Raw genomic sequence first — 5,845 nt, 5'->3', positions numbered from 1 at the left:
TGCCTCTCCAGACACTCCTCCACCCTGTGTATATAGCACTAACATTCAGTGCCTCACTCAAGATGTTCCCTTTGTCTGGAATGTTCCTTCTTGTTATTTTTTCTGGATGAATTTGGATTTCCTCTTCTAAGAGGCTTTCTCCTGCAAAAAGTCTTATTCTAGCCATTTCTAGCTTTTTGTGTATTCCTTCTCTAATGATTTATTTATGTGTTTGTCTCACCCTCAACTAAGAAGTCATAGACTAGGTCTCATCTGTCTTTGTTTATGTAGCTGAGCAAGGTCTGGGCCAATGCCTTTTAGTTCCTGACATATTAAAAAAAAGACTGAAATGGTAGCAGATTTTCTAGTACAGTTTAAAAGTTTAACCTTACCAACCTAATGCTTTTAACATAAAAAGTGATGATGCAGTATAACTGGCATGTTTTCCAAATAAATAGAAAAACTTAGAATATAGAAATCTATAGAACATGAACTATTAATTTATTTTTAAAAATATATTAAAAACTTGGAGAGAAGGCTAATTTTGCCCCAAATCAATTCTATACTTTTCATATTATCATGACCCTCAGTGTTTAGCTGGAGATATAGTCAACCAGATCGTGTAATACATTTCCCAGACTCCCTTGCAGCTATGTGTGCCATGTAATTCAGTCTGGCTTATAAGATGTGGGACCAAGTGATATGTGCAATTGCAGGGAAGAGGGATTTTTCTTATTTACAATAGGCAGTGGGCCATATTGGCTGCACCGATCAGGGCATACCAGGGACAACTGAGCAGCAATATATTTGGAGCCTGGCTCCCTGATACTGTAAATAGAGGAGAAAGAAACTTCTGTCAAGTGCACGTGTGTTTGGATTTTCTGTTAGAGTAGCTGAAAGTACAACCTGATTGTTCTTGGTTTAGAACTGTGTAATTATGTAATGAGCACCTCTGTCTTGCAGGTACAAATGAATTGGGAGACAGCATTAAAGTTCTAAATGGAGGACCTGTTTGCGAATGTCTGGTGCAGGCAAGTGTTCTTCCTGAGTCCCTGTAAGGGGGAGTTGAGCCCAGAAGAGATGCTGTCTATGTAAAAGAATTAATGATGTAGGAGGTCATATGTATTTGTTACTCTGTCTCAGGTACTCTGTACTCTCAGGTACAGGTTACTCTGTCTTACTCTTTTGGTAAGGCAGACTGTTCCCAGCTTTAAAGGAGTTTGCAACAAGAAACACCTAATTGGGTTCCCGTTGTGGCACAGTGGAAACAAATCCGACTAGTATCCATGAGGATTTGGGTTCAATCCCTGGCCTTGCTCAGTGGGTTAAGGATCCTGTGTTGCCATGAGCTGTGGTGTAGGTCACAGATGCAGCTCAGATTCTGCATTGCTATTGCTGTGGCTATGGTATAGGCTGGCAGCTGCAGCTCTGATTTGAGCCCTAGCCTGGGAACTTCCATATGCTGCAGGTGCAGCCCTAAAAAGAAAAGGAAAAAAAAAAAAAAGCTATTTAGACTGAGTTGTCCATCACTGTGAAATATCAGAAAAAAACTAATAAATCAACATGGGAGGGATTAAATCATTATTTTGGATTTCCTGTCATGGCTCAGTGGTTAGCAAACCCGACTAGTATCCATGAGGACTTGGGTTTGATCCCTGACCTTGCTCAGTGGATTAAGGATCTGGCATGGCCATGAGCTGTGGTGTGTAGGTCGCAGACGTGGCTCAGATCTCATGTTGCTGTGGCTGTAGCGTAAGCCAGTGGCTACAGCTCTGATTAGACCCCTAGCCTGGGAACCTCCATATGCCATGAGCGTGGCCCTAAAAAGGAAAATAAAAGGGGGGGGATTATTTCACTCAATCGAAGGAAAATTGCAGCCATTACAATAATGATGATTATGTATCAATGTATAATATGCTTTGAAGTTATGTTAAATCAAGAAAGATTACAAAACAGCACTCAGACTGGGAGTCCAGCTATGTCAGGAAGTGTGTACACAAAAAGAGAAAAAAATATTCTGATCACCTACTGTGTGCTTGGCCTCCTGCTGAGTCTTAAGGATACACAAATTAGTAAAATGTGGTCATGTTATGGCTCTTTGTCATTATGCTTGCACACAGTGATGTGCAGGTAAGTGTTTAGTAGCCATGTATTGGGGTTAGGGGGAGGGAAGTGTTTTGTAATTTTGCCAGTTTCTATGGTGTAAGCATTTCCAGTGTGGCTGACTTCAAGCTGCCAATGGAACTTTACTGAAAAGAAAAGATGCACACAGTAGCTCTTCAGCGTCAGTACAAGCTGGCTCCTGCGTGTCCCAGGAGCCTTCCTCTGCCTAATGTCTACCAGTTGGGAGGTGGTTGTTAAATAAACAGTAATTTATTCATAGAATGGGATTCTCATCATTCATGAGAAAAATCAAACTGTTTCTTTTTTTTATGGCCGTACCCAAGGCAATGAAAGTTCCCAGGCCCAGGATCAGATCCTTTTAAATCTAGTGCTCTGCGGTCAGATTCTATTTTTTTTTTAACTTTTTTTTTTTTTTTTTTGCTTTTTAGGGCCTCACCCAAGGCATATGGAAGTTCCCAAGCTAGGGGTCAAATCAGAGCTGCAGCTGCCAGCCTGCACCACAGCCACAGTAACACTGTGGGATCTGAGCTGTGTCTGTGACCTTCACCACAGTTCACAGCACCACTGAATCCTTAACCCACTGAGCAAGGCCAGGGATTGAACCTACATCCTCATGGATACCAGTTGAGTTCCTTACTGGTGAGCCATGACAGGAACTCCTGCAGGTCAGATTTTTAACCCACTGTGCCACAGTAGGAACTCCCAGAAGATCACACTTTGAAGTAATCAGTCATATTTGAAAAAGTTCAAGGTTTATCTTCAAGTTTAAACACAACTAGGTGTGAGTGAGAACAATGAAAATCGAGGTATAAGGATTATGAGGATATCTCCTCCATAAAATCAAACAGGATATTGGCAGAAATTGTCCAAGTCCACGTTCTGACAAGTATGGAAATTAGCCAGTCTTGACACCACCTAAAGAACATTTATTCAGGAGTTCCTGTCGTGGTGCAGTGGAAACAAATCCGACTAAGAACAATGAGGCTGCAGGTTCGATCCCTGGCCTCGATCAGCAGGTTAAGGATCTGGCATTGCTGTGAGCTGTGGTGTAGGTCACAGACTCTGCTCGGATCCTGCATTGCTGTGGCTTGGTGTAGGCCTGCAGCTGTAGCTCCAATTGGACCCCCAGCCTGGGAATCTCCATATGCCGCGGGTTCAGCCCTAAAAAGCCAAAAAGAAAAAGAACATTTATTCAAGAATAGGTGAACAGAGAGTTCCCATTGTGGCACAGTGGAAACGAATCTGAATAGTATCCATGAGGATGTAGCTTTGATTCCTGGCCTCAATCAGTGGGTCATGGATCTGGTGTTGCTGTGAGCTGTGGTGAAGGTCGCAGCCAAGGCTCAGATCCGGCATTGCTATGGATGTAGTGTAGGCCTGGAAACTTACATTTGCCACTGGTGTGGCCCTAAAACTTGCCCTAGGCTCATCCTCTATTGTCCAGGTTCACAGTACCTTCAAAAATAACAGCCTGCTGGAGTTCCCATTGTGGCTCAGTGGAAAGGAATCTGACTAGTGTTCATGAAGACCTAGGTTTGATTTCTGGCCTCGATCAGTGGGTTAAGGATCTGGCATTGCCATGGCTGTGGTGTAGGCCAGTGGCTACAGACCTATTTGACCCCTAGCCTGGGAACCTCCATATGCCTCAGGTGCAGCCCTAAAAAGACCAAAAAAAAACACCAAATAGCCTGCAATTCTGGTGCAGCATAACTGCTACCTGAGGAGGGCATTCTCACATGACTGCCATTGCTTGAACTGTCTGGTAGTTCCCTGAAAGTTGCAAGTTACCCGGGTTTTGTATTTGGCCTGACTTGGAGCTCACCCAGTGTGAAAAGTCTTCTCTCTAGGGGACATTAAAACAAACAGACAAACAGTTACAAGCAAGTGTTTAACTATGTGATTGTTAGAGGCAGCAGATAAGACTTGGGTCAATCAATAGACCTAAAACATAAATAAAACAGGAGTTCCCGTCGTGGCGCAGTGGTTAACGAATCCGACTAGGAACCATGAGGTTGCGGGTTCAGTCCCTGCCCTTGCTCAGTGGGTTGACATCTGGCGTTGCCATGAGCTGTGGTGTAGGTTGCAGACGCGGCTCGGATTCTGAGTTGCTGTGGCTCTGGCCTAGGCCGGCGGCTACAGCTCCAATTAGACCCCTAGCCTAGGAACCTCCATATGCCGCGGGGAGCGGCCCAAGAAATAGCTAAAAGACAAAAAATAAATAAATAAATAAATAAACAAATAAATAAAACAAAACGTAAAAGGAAAAGTTAGGGAATAGATGTCCATAAGGGCTTTGAAAGCTTGACATATTCTGGGGAATCGAGAAGGTCAGGCACATGTCTGGGTCTATGTGCCTGGGGTGAGCACTTGTGCAGAAAAGAATTGAGACTTTGAAGCACTGTACAAGCAGGAAATTGAGACTAAGATGGAGCTGTGAACTGCCTGTCTGTGCACTGAAAACCTGTCCTTACACTCAGAGCCCCTTGGCAAAGATTGGGAGACTTATTTGTTCCAGACATTTTTTTTTTCTCGGCCACACTCGGGCATGTGGAAGTTCTGAGGCAGGGATCAGGAATCAAACCCTTGCTGCAGCCAGGACCTGCGCAACAGCTGCAGCAACTCCAGATCCTTAATCTGCCGTACCACGTGGGAATTTTCTGTTCTGATGTTTAAAGAAATCTTTGTCCTCCCAATAGCTGACTACTAAGCTAACTGAGTAGAGACCAAAGAATACAGGCACTGTAGAATTAGTTCAGGATAGTTAACTTAACAGACAGCTACTATAAGAAGCAGTAATGACAGCAGACCCTTGGGGTGGGATAAAATCTTATTTCTAGGAGCGCCGGTCGTGGCTCAGCGGTTAACAAACCCAACTAGCATCCATGAGGATTCGGATTTGGTCCCTGGCCTTGCTCAGTGGGTTAAGGATCCAGCATTGCCATGCGCTGTGGTGGTGATTGCAGATGCAGCTTGGATCCCGAGTTGCTATGGCTCTGGCATTGGCTGGTGGCTACAGCTCTGATTGGACCCCTAACCTGGGAAACTCCATATGCCATGGGTGTGGCCCTAAAGAGAGAAAATAAGAAAACAATGACGACAAAAAATTTTATTTCTAGAGTTGCACCTTCAATTATTTTTTTTCTTTTTCTTTTTAGGGCCGCACCTTTGGCACATGAAGTTCCCAGGCTAGGGGCTAAATTGGAGCTGTAGCTGCCAGCCTACACCACAGCCACAGCAACTCAGGATCCAAGCTGCATCTGAAACCTACACCACAGCTCGTGGCATGCTGGATCATTAAGCTAAGGATCAGAGGCCAAGTATTGAACCTGAGTCCTCATGGATACTAGTCAGGTTCATAACCCACTGAGCAACAGTGGGAACTCTGCGCACTGATGTATTTTATTTTATTTTTTTGTCTTTTTATTTTCTGTATTTTTAGGGCCGCACCCGCGGCATATGGAGGTTCCCGATTCAACCCTTAGTCTGGGAACTTCCATATGCCACAGGTGCAGCCCTTAAAAAAAAAAAAAAAGAAAAGAAAAAGAAAACTACATACCAGTATCTTTTGTGATTGTAGATATAAACATCCTTAATAAAATACTAGCAAATCGAACCCAGTAGCATATAAAAAGGATGATGCACCATGACCAACTCAGCTTTATCTCAGAATGCAAAGCTGGTTAAACATATGAAAATCAGTAAATGTAATGTACCATAGTAATAAAACAAAATGGAAAAAATA

Source organism: Sus scrofa, chromosome 13 (genome assembly GCF_054392235.1).
Source record: "Sus scrofa isolate SSC_HxYL_T2T_F1_AM1 chromosome 13, Sscrofa_HxYL_maternal_Yorkshire_Landrace_v2.0, whole genome shotgun sequence".
Taxonomy (NCBI): Eukaryota; Metazoa; Chordata; class Mammalia; order Artiodactyla; family Suidae; genus Sus; species Sus scrofa.
The sequence above is the reverse complement of the archived record's forward strand: the minus strand, read 5'-3'. Positions refer to the sequence as shown.